The sequence below is a fragment of the Dipodomys merriami genome, unplaced genomic scaffold, assembly GCF_024711535.1.
Source record: "Dipodomys merriami isolate MVZ:Mamm:240054 unplaced genomic scaffold, mDipMer1.0.p SCAF_153, whole genome shotgun sequence".
NCBI lineage: Eukaryota > Metazoa > Chordata > Mammalia > Rodentia > Heteromyidae > Dipodomys > Dipodomys merriami.
The window spans coordinates 2,184,574-2,201,399 of record NW_027202860.1 but is presented as its reverse complement, the minus strand read 5'-3'; the positions used below and the strand labels follow the sequence as shown (position 1 = coordinate 2,201,399).

General features: G+C 35.6%; 1 protein-coding gene across 9 annotated transcripts in view; it reads right to left on the bottom strand.

Annotated features, from left to right (window-relative positions):
- The window catches only part of LOC138827290 (protein dispatched homolog 1), a 165,460-nt gene that overhangs the window by 86,206 nt on the left and 62,428 nt on the right, over window positions 1-16,826 (bottom strand). For 2 of the 9 annotated variants that reach the window (XM_070022786.1, XM_070022792.1), the window contains one exon: window positions 8,567-8,635. The exons of 6 other annotated variants lie outside the window; for them this stretch is intronic. The gene's annotated coding sequence lies outside the window, so the exon portion shown is untranslated. Of the gene's footprint in view, window positions 1-5,922; window positions 5,942-8,566; window positions 8,636-16,826 lie in introns of those variants that run through there. One more of the 9 variants, XM_070022794.1, reaches the window with a different exon arrangement.

The window sequence follows — 16,826 nt, the reverse complement described above, 5'->3', positions numbered from 1 at the left end:
TTTCAAATGCTCCTTTTAAAAACTTAAAATAACCGGGCACCGGTGGCTCATGCCTGTAATCCTAGCTACTCAGGAGGCTGAGATATGAGGATCAAGGTTCAAAGCCAGCCCAGGCAGGAATGTCATGAGACTCTTATCTCCAATTAACCACCAGAAAACCAGAAGTGGCACTGTGGCTCAAGTGATAGAGCACTGACCTTAAGCTGAAGAGCACAGGGACAGCACCCAGGTCCAGGGGAAAAAAAAAAAAAAAAACACCTTAAAGTAAGTTATCTACAGTTGATATAAAGTATGTCAAATAAAGGGGTTAGGACTGGGAAGGTGGCTCAGTGGTAAAGTGCTTGCCTTGCATGCATGAGGCCCTGGGTTTGATTCCTCAGCACCACATAAGCAGAAAAAGCCGGAAGTGGCACTGTGGCTCAAGTGGTAGAGCACTAGCCTTGAGCTGAAGAGCTGAGGGACAGCACCAGGCTCAGAGTTCAGCCCCCACAACCGACAAAAATAAATAAATAAATCAAATAAAGGGGTTGAGTTACAAATCAATACAGAAACAAGGACTGTTTGAACCTCAAATTTTCTAAAGTTATCTCAAATATAAATGCTAACCAGATGCCCATTCCTTCATTCATTCTATTCTTCCCTCACTTCATTCTTCCCTTTCCACTTCTCTCCCTCTCTTCATCTCTCTCCATTCCTTCTTCCCTCTCTCCCTCTCCTCTTCTTCCTTCCTTACATATTAGGCAAGTATTTTAACATTGAGCTAAATTCCCAGCCTACCATTCTTTTTAAAACCTTACTCCTTTTCTGAATGCTTAATAATAATAACTTGAGACTCCCTGTAAGGCAGAAAGAAAGAGTAAATGGAAAGTAAAATATATCCATGAAGGATGACATCTTGCTCAGCAAATGAAATAACGACTACAAAGGTAATATAGTTCAAGTAATTTAAATACTTCAGGAAACAGCTCCTTTTTCAAATAAACTCTAACTTGGAGTTTATATTTGGAGAATATAGTCTAACAACACCTTACCTCTATAGTGAAACATGTAACTTAATATGTTGATATATAAAAGCTATTCCCATCAATAAAAACGAAGCTTAAATCATTAGTTTACTTGTTTTATTCTTTAATATTCTATAAAGCAATTCATTCTTAATTTTATATTTCAATTCTACCTATTTCCTAGGAAAACCTTCTAAGAAAATACAGATGACTACCAAGTAACAACCAGAAGAGTTGGGACCCTTCTTATATCAAATAAATCTTCATTTAGTAAATTCCAGTCATTATTTTTGCTCTATTCCTAGACTTCAAAGTACAATCCGTTTTCTAAAATATAGAATATCTTAGTTTTATCCTGTTACAATATTGAGTCATGCAGATTGAGAATCATGCAAATGGTTCCACATCCCAGGATTACATCCTGCATATGGTAACTATGCTTTATCCTCACTTCCACCACTATATCACCTGCCAATATTCAGACATGAAGGCATGCCTCTCTCATACTGCTATTTTTCTAGCTCACATTCTTTAGTGAAACCTCAAATAACCAAATAAGTTCAACAAAAGTTTACTGAAGCTTAAGAATATACTGTGATTGGCTTTTGATTTGCTATCTAATAATCCCTGAGAATAAATTAAAAGTTAAGGAACACCTTGATTAATGCATAGTCAACACACAATTAACCTAGTCTAAGAAACAGTCCAACATATGAGGAAACTAGGCACCAATAATAGACTAATGAGAAAATAAAGTAATCATAAAAAAAGAGCCATCAAGGCCAAAACTGTATGATATACATATCAAATAACTGGGAAGAAAAAAAAAACAGCAAAAATTAGGGCAATCTCAGGTAAAAGTAGAAAATTGAGAAAGACAAAATGTAACACTGAAAAGAGGCATGTCAGAAGAAAAGTAATTTATGATGTAATTTAATATTGACTAATACTCTAACTTCTAAAATAATTTATTGGTAGAAAAAATATAAATGGGAAAAAAACTGCAACATGACACATAACTACAGATTAAGTGCTAAAATAAGGTTTAAGCCCTCTTGGCTAAGCATGGCAGTACATGCCTGCAATACAAGTACTCAAGAGGCTAAGACAAGCCTGAGCTATCTATATGAGACCCTGTCTCAACAAAGGAGGAAGAAAAGGAGAAAGAGGAGGAAAAAGAAGAACCACAGTTGGCAATACAGCTTTAACTTTTTTGGTTGTCATACTTTCTATCTGAGATAACATTTCTCCTTGCTGAATGCTTCTTCTATTTCTTTTAGGGAGATTAAATAACTGATAAACACACTTTGCTATCTATTTAGAAATATCTTAACTTTGCTCATTTTCAAATACTAATTTAAAAGGTGATATTACAGATATTACACAGCACTACCAGAAAACAAACTCTGTTTCCGGTCTCTCTGCTGCTTTTTATCCTATATCTCCCCTTAGTTCATATCACAGGAAGTCCTAGGAAGAGCTGATAACTTTTCTTTTCTTCTCCTTATTTTTTGGTCCTGGGCCTTCAACTCAGGACCTGGCACTGTCCCTTAGCTTTTTTTGCTCAAGGCTATAGCTCTACCACTTGAGCCACAGTGCCACATCATTTTCCCACAAATGGATTTGTAGTGAATCTACTACATTCTATTTCCTGGCCTTCTTAAAATTTAGTACGTACTACAGAGAGTTCTAAAAAGTTCAGGCCATAATAAAGATCTCATTATTTAGATACTGAATAGATATATAGTATCTTCCTCTTGTGTCAGAGGTTTTTAAAAAATAAACTGTGGTAATTAACAGCTAGTATTTGATAATTCTTTCCAGATAGAAACTAAAATATCAGGGACAAGAAATAAGCCTATGAAATGGAAAGACTTGGAAAAATTATATTAAGTGAAGTAAGCCAGGCCCAAAGAAACAAAGGTCCCATAGTTTCCCTTATTTGCAATAACTAGTATATGTCTAGGACAAGCAGAAAAGGTCAAAAGCTATGTACATTTGACCATATAAGATGATGTGAAGAGAAATGAATCCCAAGATAGGGACAAAAGAGGTTTTATCTTTGTTGTTGTTGTTTTTAATGTACTTATAATGTACTATGTGATTTTTCTGTTTCTCTTGTATGTTCTTCCCCCATGGTATAACCACTGTTTTCAATGTATTTGATTCCAGTGCCCTGCATCTTGAATATACATTTTTCTAATTTGGGGAGGGGAAGGGAAATATCAAAATGCTGAAATAAGGATACAGGTTGACCTACTGTAGCAATGAGATATACAAGACATTATGTTGAAAAGGAACTTTACAACTTGGTGGTGGAGGAGGAGGGAGGAATTGGGGAGGTGGGTCGGGAAGGGATGGTAGAGGAAAAAAAAAGGAGAGGGTAACAATGCTCAATAGGAAATGTACTCATTACCTTACTCATGTAACTATAACCCCTATATACAGTATCTTTACAATAAAAATATATATTAAAAAAAGAAATAAGCCTATGTATTGGTATTTCTGGAATCTAACAGAGTGCATGATATACAGCAAGTCCTCAACAGTTAAACAAAAAGATGAAATTATTCACAACCTGTTCATCTTTTCAGGTGAAATATTTTTACAGACAACACTGTAGTAGTAATACACAGTTAATGGCAATATTTCTTTGGATACAATATTTTTTTCTTTTCATTATGAATATTTTTTAATTCCCAAAGTCCTTTATGCTTTAATTTTTTACTAGTAGGCCTAGTGGTACATGTCTATAATGCCAGCACAAGAAAGGTGGTTGAGGCAAGAAGATCACAAGTTCAAAGCTACCTTGGGCTAAACAGTGAGACCCTGTCTCAAATAATAATTAACTAGTGCTTAACTTTTTAACAGTATTTTTCATATTCTAACACAAGTTGCCCCAAACCAACAACTCCATGGAATAACTGAAATTTATTAACGATAAAGGAAGCTTTCACACAGATGACATTAAGTCGATTTTATAATTCTTATTAAAGCATGACAGAAGAGTCCATGTAAATGCAATAAAGTTTAATTGAAATCCAGTTTGTACTAAAAAAGTAGGTATTATATGCAATGAAAGCATTAATTATAAATAAGAAACAGTTTTAGAAAAAGTCTGAATTTTCTCAGAAATTAGCCAACATATACTTATGATCAAATCCATGCATTTAGTTAAGAGGACAGCTACAATGATGTTATATGTTATTTGTACAGTCTGCACTTGAAAACTGAAGTTATTCTTTAATTAGCTATTTCTAAGACAAAGTTAATAGTTGTTTGAAAATGAGGCTCATTACATGATTTTGTAAATGTATGCTGTAATAACTAACATTACTATACAGCTGTATAAACATATTTACTATGACACACTCTTCTGCCACAGGTGTGTATTTTCCATTCTCAGCATTACTAACATGCATTTCAGACTAGTAAGTTTTAGAACTAAAAGTCAAGGAAAGAAATGTTTCTTAAATTGCTTCACTATTTGTAAAATAAAATGTAAGCCAACAAAACACTTGGTATGTCACAATTGATCCTATTTTTTCTTTCATGTTCTCTTTGTTCTTGAGTGGATATATGGTAGCTACCCTTTTTTATTTAATTTTAGACACAGCAGTTATAAAACTCTGATCTACAAATTCAGTAAGATCAGTCTCCAAATAGATTATTTCTTTTGCATTTACCAGCAAATATACTAGCAATATGAATAGAATTTTGTCCTTCACACTATAGGTTTTTTAAATTTGTTTGTTTGCTTTTGTTTTTGCCTGTCCTGGGGCTTGAACTCAGGGCCTGGGCTCTGTCCCTGAGCTTCTTTTGCTCAAGGCTAGCACTCTACCACTTAAGCCATAGCACCACTTTTGACCTTTTCTGTTTATGTGGTATAGAGGAATCAAACCCAGGGCTTCATGCATGCTAGGAAAGCACTGTGCCACTAAGCCATCTTCCCAGCCCCTCAAAATATGGTTTTATAAACTAAAATATTCTACTAAACATAAACAACTAGAAGTCACTTTATTAAAACACAAGTCTCTGAATATGCTAAAGACAAATTATACTTTCTGGATTTTTATATAAAGTATATTAAAAGGAATGTCTTTAGAAATTAACATTTAGTCACTTGGAATATCATGAATGCTAATGAGCTAAATTATACTAGAAAAACCAGCAAATAAGTTAACATATAAATCATATCTTTGGTGCAATTCAGAACAAATGGCTTGGTAATGAATTAGCCATACTGCACTAGATCAAAAATTAGATGATTACTTAAAAATAGAGGCTTGGGAATCACACATAAATCCACTTTCTACCTACCAAGTAATTCAGACATCAAACTTAGATATTATCTTTTGGTTTTGAAAATATAACAATCTGAAATCCCCACAATGGCAGTTATTCAAATATCTTTTATCTTTTCAATGATATTTAAAATAATTTCAGCCTTTACAAAATGGACACGAGAATATTTTTCAGTTTTTATCCAATACCTAATTGCTTCATCCTTCCTGATTAGGGAAATGAGTAAGTAGACTACTTCTTTTCTCATAAAAGGAATTTGAATTGTAGGAGTATACAGCTCATAGGCTATGCTTTATTTGATCTGAGTTTTTTAACCACACATGAACTGAAGCAGACAAGGAGAATTAAAACGTATTTAAGCACAAATTAACTATAATTTCTTCTGAGACAATGCCTAAACATAAGTCTTATTAACACTCAAGAGAAGCTCTCTTCCCTACCCTTTAAGAAACATCTCAGTAAGCTGGGCACCGGTGGCTCACACCTAGCTACTAATGAGGCTGAGATCTGAGGATCATGGTTCAAAGCCAGCTGGAGCAGAAAAGTCCATGAGACTCTTATCTCTATCACAAAACCGGAAGTGGCGCTGTGGCTCAAATGGTAGAGCACTCACCTTGAGCTGAAGAGCTGAGGAGCTGAGGGACAGCGCCCAGGCCCAGAGTTCAAGCCCCATGACCAACCAAAAAAAAAGAAAGAAAGAAACATCTCAAAGCCTGTGTTAGGTATCCGATAAATCAAAGATTTAATCTTTGATACATTTGGGAGGCATTGTCAAATATCTCTGTTACGGTCTAATTTTTCATAGTGTAATCTAACCTAAGGTCATACTACATCTAAATTTCTAACACAGTGATCATGAAGGCAGCTTAAACGATATGAGCTCTTTAAAGAACAGCTTGCAGAGCTTTTTGTTTTCCCATTCATTGGAAAGAAAAAGAAACAATAACTGCAGTGTTGTATTAAACATATGTTTCAAATTTTCCAATATTTTAGAAGAGATATTAAATACTTAATTATAAAATCTAGTATAAAATCTAGAACTATAAAAATCTACTTCCTACAACTGAATATTCCCTTCAGAAACCAATACAAAAAAAAAAACTTACGTTTTTACTCATAAGAATTTTTGCAACTCAGATTTTCTATCTGATTCCATTTTCTTCTAGCTTTTGTAGCTCTTTCAGCCAAAATTCCAAGTAGTATATATCCTGAGTCTCTGCAGGTAGCAAAAATGCCTTTTTTGTTCCACTCCTCTTTCCTTCAGTACTCTGAAGATATCATTCCACTGCCTCCTGGCATCTACTAGAGCTGACTGCCATTGGTCTCAACTTTCATTCTGGTGGGAAAATCTTTTCAAGTCTTTTCTCTTTTATCTTCATATAAGTATGTCATAACTTTTCCTGGCTCCTCAAACTTTACAAATCCTTCTCTATTCTCTAATGAACTACTTCATTAATAAAACATTAATGAGCAATCAGAGGAGATCTTTCCCAATTTACCATACCAGTATCTAGATACAGGTAAATTTTCTATCATTCTACTCTTCACTTCTTTTTTGTTTGTTTGTTTGTTTGTTTGTTGGTGGGGGGGGTCTGGTCATGGGGCATGAACTCTGGGCCTGGGCGCTGTCCCTCAGCTCTTCAGCTCAAGGCTAGCGCACTTGAGCCACAGCGCCACTTCCGGCTTTTTTTTTTCTTTTTGCTTATGTGGTGCTGAGGAATTGAACCCAGGGCCTCATGAATGCAAGGCAAGTGCTCTACCACTGAGCCACCTTCCCAGCCCCTCCACTCTTCACTTCTAAGGCTAACCCTTCTCAACTACTAGATTCCACTCATTCTCATGTACTTGAGTATTAAAATTCTCTACTGGATTATTTCTACTAGCTTACAAATATGCTTTTATGTTCCTCAAATTAAAGTAACAAAACAGAACAAAGGAAGGTTAACATTGACCAAGAAGCACTGTACTCATAACCTAAGGATTTGCAACCCCTAAACAGTAACAATAATAATTTCAAAAATAACAAAACAGACAAAACACTTTTCCTCATTCTGTAACTCCCAAGAACTACTGGCTAGTAGTTAAGTACCTAGCTTTAGTTTCTGTTTATAAAATATTAATTGAAATCAAATGGGAGGAAGTGGCGCTGTAGCTCAAGTGGTAGAGCGCTCGCCTTGAGCTGAAGAGCTGAGGGACAGCGCCCAGGCCCAGAGTTCAAGCCCCACGACCGACAAAAAAAAAAAAAAAAAGAAATCAAATGGGATTGTCTTGTACTCAATTGAGGTCATCATTTCCTTCACTACTTTCTTCTTTGTTTCCCATCTCTAATTTTTCAGGTATGTTACTATCTTGTCTTAAAATTATTATCTAGAGCTGAGCACCAGTGGCTTATACCTATAATCCTAGCTATTCAGGAAGCTGAAGTTTGAGGATAACGGTTTGAAACCAGCTGGGGGAAGAAAATTTTGTGAGACTCTTATCTCCAATTAACAACCAGAAAACTAGAAGTGGCTCAAAGTAAGAGAGCACTAGCCTTGAGCAAAAGAGCTCAGGGACAGTGCCCAGGGTATGAGTTCAAGCCCTATGACTGACAGAATAAAATAAAATAAAATAAAATTTGGAAAGAGAGTTTCAATTAAAAATGAAACTAAAGTATATGTGATGCTGAAGTGAGCACTCATAAGTCTTACTTTTTTTTTTTTTTTTTTTTGATGGTACTGGGCCTTGAATTCAGGACTTCATGCTTGGTAAGCAGGTACTCTACCATTCAGCTATACCTCCTCCAATAACAAGGTTTCAATAGTTTAAAATTATCTAAGAAATTCTCATTTGTTTTTCCACAGCATCACATTTACTCTTTAAAGAATGCTATGTCACATAAAACCAGACTTGATACTTCAATAATTATGTTCCCTCCCTCAAGAGCTTACAATATGACCTCAGCCATTTTTTAAAAAAAATTCTCCTTACTACCTCTGAAAAGGACATTTGATACTGCCTTAAACTTCAGAATATATCTGGTAGTAACAAACATTTTCCACTCAAAAGATGTTTATATCCCTGAAGTTAAATGTCTTCCACATTAGTATAAGCTATAATCCCTGAGAAACTAACCAAATCTCTAAAAAGGAGAGAATTTCATAAGGTTTGTTTTTCTTCAAGCACCATAAAGTAAATATCAGATGCCTACAGTTCATCTGTAGGACATGGAGATACAAAGCAGAAGGAAAAACTGACAGTAAAAATGCACTACTTACTGTGAAGATTTAAGATGCAGGCGGGAGAAAATAAATTCTTATGATTCAGATTAGATAGGAAGTATCTTTCTGAAAGCAAATCCAAAATATGCGTGTATGTTTAATGCAAACAAAGAATATTAGCCTTTGTACATAAAAAATAAATAAAACTAGTCAGCATTTATAAAATATATAATATTCAAAAAAAGTGGAAGTTATGGATGGCAAGAAATATTCCCTGAAGGAATGGGTATACCTCATTATTTCTGGATTTAACCAGAACTATTAGATGCAAAACAAAATTAATTGTGACAAGTTCACTAAATTGCCTTCTAGTAAGTTTAATAAAACATTCTATAAATGTAGAACTTCCCATAAATTTAACTGACAAATGTTTTATTTAAAAAATGTACAAAACTAGCCAGGCATGGTTATACACGCCTGTAACAGCAGCACTGGGTAATCTGAGATTTGAGGAAGACTGGGAAGCAGGAAGATCATACATTTGAGGGCAGCCTGGGCTATGAGATATACATGAATATGAATATAAATGTGAATATGCATATATATATACATATCATACACATACATATGAATGTGAATATATGTGTGAATACATATATAGGTGTATAATGCATATTTAATACTCAGAAAAAAACTATTCAAAACTATGTTATCCTGTTTTTACTTTCTTTTTTATTGGGGGAGAGGGGTAGTACTAGGGATTGAATCCAGGGCCTCATGTTTACTAAGCAGATGCTCTACCACTGAGTTGTATCCTTAGACTTTTATCCTTACTTATAAACACTTTTTGAGGTATAATTTATATATCTGGTATATATTTGTGTACAAAGTTTGAATATATGAGTTTTGACAAGTGAGTAAGTAATTCATACAGCCACAACCCTAAGAAGTTACAGAATACTTCTGTCATCACCAAAAGTTCTTTGTACCCTGTTAATCTTCTCTCTCTCTCTCTCACTACATCCACCCAAACAACCACTGATGGAAACTCCCTCATCACAGATTCATTTTCCCTGCTCTAGTATTTCATAAATCCAATGATACCATATGAACTCTATGCTAAGTCATTTGACATGTCTGTAATACCAAGAAGCCAGCAAACCACCAGAAGGTAGACATAGAGCAGATTCTTCCTCATCGTTTCCAGAAGTAACCAACCTTGTGACATCCAAGCTTCCGTAACTAAGAAACAAATTTCAGTTGATTAAGCCACTCAGCAGCCCTAGAAAACTAATACATATGATTATAACTTTGATCCAAGAGCAAATATAATTTCTTCCAGTCTTCCTCTCAAAATGAACTGGTTCCTACCTTCTTCATTTAAATACGGGCATAGTATCCTTTGCTTTCCCTTTATGGCATTTAACACATTTATCTGTGTATTAATTACATTAATTTTTATTTCTTTTACTACACTATAAAGTAGATCAGCCCAGTACTTAATTAATTTTACTGTATTACCCTCTTTGAAGTACTGATCCCAGTCTGATATGACATCAGTCATTAAGTACTTATTTATTGCCTGTTTTTAAGTAGAGCATAACCATATATTATAGAACAGTACTTGATATACAACTTGAGCTCAATCATTTTTAATAGTAAGGTAACAAAGAGTTTATTTAACAAAGAAGAAATAAAGGCCACTCAGAAGAATGAACAATGGGACCCAGAAACTGTCCATGATATGATCAGGGACAGGCTGTTTTATATTGTTCCTTCCCCCTTTTCTCCTCCCTTTGGGCAATTTGTGACTGGCTTGTTTGAAACAAGCAAGACACTCCCCTGGGAGATAGCCACAGCATGATGGCTTGCAGGAGGGCTGGCCTGAGTTATAGCAAGATCCAAGAGTCTCCCCTGAGTTCAATACATTATTAATAAAATAAAGCATAAACTCTACGGGGGCAGATCATGATTGTTTGGCTTACTATTAAATGTATAGCTTAACATATGGAAAGCTAGCTATATAGAAAACAAGCAATAATTATACAAAATGGATAGATGAATAAGTAAGCCTCTGTAATGATGGTAAATTATAAAATTATGTTTGCATTATAAAGAAATTCATCATTTAAAAAAAATCACTTTGCTGAGCAGAACAGGGAGGGTGGGTATGAAAGGGGAGACTCTACCATCCATTCCAGCTCTTAGGAAGCTAAAGCAGGAAGATTGCATATGTAAGGCTAACCTATACTATATAGCAAGATCCAAAACAACAACAAAAATCACCTAAAACATTAAGAGACTGAACATTATATTCCATATGCCAAATAAAATATTTTTTGCTAAGAAGTTATTTATTAATTTACTTCTACTTTACAGATCATATTTAACATTTCAGAACATGTAACAACATCAAAAGTTCTTTGCTATAACTGAATTTCAGATTATTTAAATTTGCTAAATAAAGATAGAAAACATTACTTTCTTGGCTATATTTTTTTGCTCTGGGCAGCAAAATAGGAAAAGCTTAAAAGTTTCATTGCGATAATGAAATAAAGTTACCTTCTTTCAAATGTTATATATTGCTAAAGTAATGCTAAGAACATTCGTGTTTTTTTTTAACAAAATCATCTTTTTCATTATCTTATGTCCCTAGTATAATCGGGATGCTTCTCATGGCCTTTGCCTCAAAGTCTAGAAAGTTCATGCAGTTGTAGTATGTGATGAATATGGGAAAATTGGTTACATGGAAAAACAATGGGCCAATGGAAAACTTCCATTTAGAAGAGAAACAGTATCAAAAAAACTAAAGGATACCATCCCAAGTGCTACTGTTTGCATTCTTTTAGTAAGAAAATCTCTTGAAAGAGCTCCTTCTAAGCACAAGTCTTTAGGAATTCCAGAAAAACACTTACTGGAGAAAAACAGTTCACCTATCAATAATCAGTTCAACAGACACACCTTGCCACATAATGTAACAGTACACCAAAGGCCCAGCTTTCAAAAGACTAACATCAATTTAATACTAGCTTGCAAAGATTTTGAGTTTTTTCTTTTAGTCTTAACTTAAAATTTCTTGACTTCAAAAGTATCCCAATGCTTTTCTCAAAATTGCTATCAGAAATAAAAAACACACATCACTTAATTTTTAAATAATATATATTTTAAAACACAAATATATTTTAAGGAACATCAAAAAAAGTGTTTTACTTTTGTAAGTACATGTTTACTTTTTTAAAAGAACTTGCCTTGTTTACTTTATTTTCAAGGTTAAAAATATATAATCAACCAAATAAACTCACTAAGAATAAATCTCTTACAGGTCTTTCAATAAAGTTAAAAAAACACAAAAACCTGACATAACCAAGTACTCAAAATATGGTTATCACTAAAATAATATAAAGCAAAATATCAAATGTTTTGTAGTTCTGATAAAAGACAAAATTTAGAAATATAAATAAATACTTGTGGTTCCTTCTTCTAGTTTATGGGAGAAAAACAGGGAATTTCTAAATACTTTCTGGTTTGTCTGTTCATCCTCAGTGTATACCAGAGTCTGTTATTAAAATATATATATATATATATATATTCAGATAAAAATCCTGAAAAATTCAAAATTTAAAAGAGCCTCTCCCATTATTGCAGACATTTCAATTTATCATTTTTGTACAAACTATTTGAGCTGAGACTTTCCTTACTCCAGAACAAATTTACTAAAACTCTTTGCCCTTTTAGCCCAATAAAAACATCAAAGAAAATATTAATTTAAAAAATACCTTCCTTGCACTGGGAAGGTGGCTCAGTGGTAGAGCGTTTGCCTTGCATGCATGAGGCCCTGGGTTCGATTCCTTAGCACCACATAAGGAAAAAGAAAAAAGCCGGAAGTGGCACTGTGGCTCAAATGGTAGAGTGCTAGCCTTGAGCTGAAGAGCTGAGGGACAGCGCCCAGGCCCAGAGTTCAGGCCCACGACTGGACCCAAAAAAAAAAAAAAAAAACCTTCCTTAAGATTGGTTTATTACATAAAACATGAAAGTTTTTATTTTTTAAAAGACCTCAATGGTAGATTGCCTCACACACATACAAGATACTTTTTCAATATATAATACCTTACCCAAAAATTTACTCTGCCTCCTTCACACCCACATAGTGACTACACAGCCTATGGTTTCTATGTGATGCCATTATTTACAATTAAACTTTTACAATGGCCCTTGCAATTTTACACTCATCACTTCAGCGTGAACAGGAGTAACGTAAGTAGGGCCATGCTATGATGCCTCAAGAAATTCCAGAGTTAATCCATTTTCCAGAAATGGAACAACTGGTATGAAATGTTACATTGTCCTTAACAGACAGACAGATTCATTCTTCAAGTCCACACAAACCTGTTCGGTTCCACAGGAACTTGTTGCCGAGGACCCAAGAAAATACCAACATGAACCCAGTTTGCTATTAGTGACATAATACTGGCTCACCAGTGCTATGGGCTGCTCTTGTGACCTCCAAACCTGTCCCATATTACCAAGTTAGATCATATGATCTGTTAACCTTTCTTAAGGGCATCAGTATTATAAATACCCCTCCAAAAAAGACTTAAACCAATGTGGCATTTATAAATTACCTGATTCAAGAAACTATTCTCCTTGAAACCACGAGTTTATGAGAAATTACTCTGACAAGCTTCTTTTTGTCTCAATGTCCTGAAAAATGTGCAGGTATCCTGGCTATTATAAGAGCAGCCAATCAGAAGGATGACAAGCAGGCAAGAAAAGAGGGGCTTGTACCTCAAGTATTCAAACAACTATGTTGAAAATCTGCCTGTCTTAACTAGCAAAGTGTTCACGTGTAAGAGGGTAACACATGCCAGCTTTCAGTTTCCAATTTCCCATTAATCTGACATCAGAGAAGAAACCTGATAACTTGCTATCTCTGAAACTGGACCTTCAACTTCTGTGATGACACCCACCGGCGCGCGCGCGCACACGCGCGCGCGCACACACACACACACACACACACACACACACACACACACACACACTGTGAGGGTATGTGCATTTATCAATAACCTTGCCCGTACCAGAAATGTCTACAGTTAGTTAAACATGTCAGTGCCCAACAATGTATTCCATTGGACTACAAATTCCCACAAGGAATCATTTTGAACAAACTAATCCTCTGCCTCTAGGTAAACCAGATTAACTCCAACATGATTTTTCAAATCACTTGTAGCAACTTTCAACTCCCTTTTGGCCAAAGGTTTTTCTTTCCAGGTTTTCCAGGTCAAAAAACTGGCCCTCTGTAAGTGAAGATTGCCTTGAATCATTCTTCAAAGGAAATACAACAGAAGACAATGTCTCTCAACAGTTCTGACATCAAAGTCCTCTACAACTTCCTATACCTTTGGAATTGACAGGGTTAGTCTATGCAAGTCAAACAACTTCAAAGAGCTGGCTCCCAGCCAGATACATTTGCGTTCAGTTGCCTTCTATACCAAGTTAATCCTCATCCTCCTTAAGGAAGAAATGCAGGTATTATTTACCAGGGAGAAAGAAAATTCTGTCTTCAGTCAGAAGAGCTTTAGCTGAAAATACATTTTGAGGTTGGTTGTCAGGATTTGGCTATGAAATGTTCTCCACCACAAATCTCCTGTGTTGAACAACGGATCCCCAGCTGATGGCGCTATTGAGAGGCGATGAGGATGCCAACCTCAACAATTAATGTACTGACAAGTTTAGCACTGCATGGGTTATTAGGAAGTAGGACTAGCTGGAAGAAGTAAGTGACAAAGCACATTTTTTCAGGGCATATTTTGTTCTGAGTCCTTCTCTTCTCTCTGCCTCCTGTTGGGCAAGAGGTGAGCAGCTTTCCTCTACTACGCTGTTATGCTATGATGCCCTCTGCCTCACAACTGGCCCAGAAGCAAAAGGACCAAGTGACCATGGACTGAGAAGAGCGAAGTGACCATGAATTGAGACTTTGGAGTCAAAACAAATCTTTACTCCTTTAAGTTGTTCGTCAGGTATTTTGTCACTGCTAAGAAAAACTCACTAATAGAGAGGCTGTACTGATCTTTTCAATATGGTGGGGGGGGGGGTCTCTACTTGCTTCAGCAGCACATATAATATGGGTGGGGGTGGGGTGTTTGACTTAACCCTTAATGTTAGAGTGGTCTGAAAGTCTGGCTCTAAATTCAGTTTAGGTACTTAGTTTTAATAGCTGTCACACACGGGGAAAAAAATCTCATGAATAATACATGAATCAGCTGTATTACTAAATCATGACATTTGTTTTTCTATTTTACCCATCAATTGTTTATTACACGCTGATGTTATGTACTGAGTGGCAATTTAAAATGTCTTTGAAACAGTAGTACCAGGTAGCCATTATGTTGCAAATGAACTATACAACTTGTGGGCTGGGATGAGAGGGAACACTGGGAGAGAGAGAAGGAAGGGGTGACACTGTCCAAAAAGCAATGTACTCATTACCTGATTTATGAAACAATAAGCCCTCCACACATTACCTTTATAATAACATTTTTTAAATCAAAATAAAATGCCTTAACTGCTATGGGTATAATATAAATATTAAGCAGCAGTAATCATTAATTATAGTCACATATCTCATAAAGTATAAGAACTGTATCCAAAGCTCAATAATGTGATTCCAAAGTCCATTCAATAAAGTCCTGTTAAACAAAGTGTGGTCTACAACCAGCTACAGCTGCTGTGTTTTGCTGTAAATGCTTGTTCTCAGGGCCCACTTCAGAACCCACTTCAGGGTTAGGGTTAGGGTTGTTTTATGAACAACATCCCTGAAAAATTATAACTGAAAACCATTGATCTCAACATATACATATGGGTCCATATATCATAGACGTCTAGTACCTAGGAATTCTAAACTCTAGGCCCAGACCCTGAGTTCAACCCCAGCACTGGCATTAAAGTAAAAGTATGACCTTTATTTTGAAAAAGATAGGAACTCATAAAAGTAATGTTTCTCTACTGCAAGACGGAAGAGAAATATTAGAACTTATAGGCATAGGAAGGAACTTTCTGAAAAGAGTTCCAGGGACACAGCAAATAGGAGAGAGACTTGACAAATGGGATTACATCAAAATAAAAAGTTTCTACATAGCAAAGAGCATATTTATTAAACGAGAAGGTCAGCCAACAGACTGGGAGAAGATATTTATCATAAATGCATCAGAGAAAGACCTAATACCCAAAATATACAAGGAGCTCAAGAAAATAACCCCTCCCAAAGCTTATAAACCAATCCTAAATGGGCAAAGGAGCTTAAAAGAGACTTCACAGAAGAACTGGAGATAAACATAATGAGGAAATGCTCAACATTCCTGGCCATAAAAGAAATGCAAATCAAACAACTTTGAAATTCCATCTCTCTCCAGTTATATTGGCCAGTATCAAAAATTCAAACAACAATAAATGCTGGTGGGGATGGGGGGAAAATGAACCATATTTCATTGTCACTGGGAATGTATAACCATTTTGGTAGGCACTCTGGAGGTTCCTCAAATAAATTAAACACAGAACTTCCCTATAACCCAGTCATATAAGTTGGGCATATACCCAAAATGTTACAAGTCAGGATATTGTAAAGATACTTGCACATCCATGTTCATTGCTGCACTATTCACAATAGTGCATACCCAGATGGGTGGATCCAAAAAATGTAGTATACATACACAATAGAATTTTACTCATACATTAGAAAGAATAAATTATGTCATTTGTTTTTTTTGGGAGGGGGATGGTCTGGTTGTGGGGCCTGAACTCTGGGCCTGGGCGTGGTCCCTCAGCTCTTCAGCTCAAGGCTAGCGTGCTACCACTTGAGCCATAGCACCACTGCTGGCTTTTTTTTTTTTTCTGCTTATGTGGTACTGAGGAATCGAACCCAGGGCCTCATGCATGCAAGACAAGCGCTCTACCACTGAGCCAACTTCCCAGCCCCTAAATTATGCCATTTGTAAGGAGGGAAATGGATGGACCCAAAACAAATCATGTTAAATGAGGAAAGCTAAGCTCACAGACAAACAGTGATATATTCTCTCACATGTGGAAGCTAGATCTAAAATATAACTGGACATGACTCTAGGAGGATATCAATAGGGGAAGGAACCTAAAGGCCTAATTCTCCAGAACATATAAAATACTATTTATCAAAGTGAATTCCAGAAAACAGAAATGCATGTTATTTATGTTACTGGTGGTAGTGCTGGTGTTTGTGTATGTTTCTTTTTCTTTTTCTGTTTCTTAGTGGAAATAAGGGAGGAGGGGCACGGGAAAGGAGGGA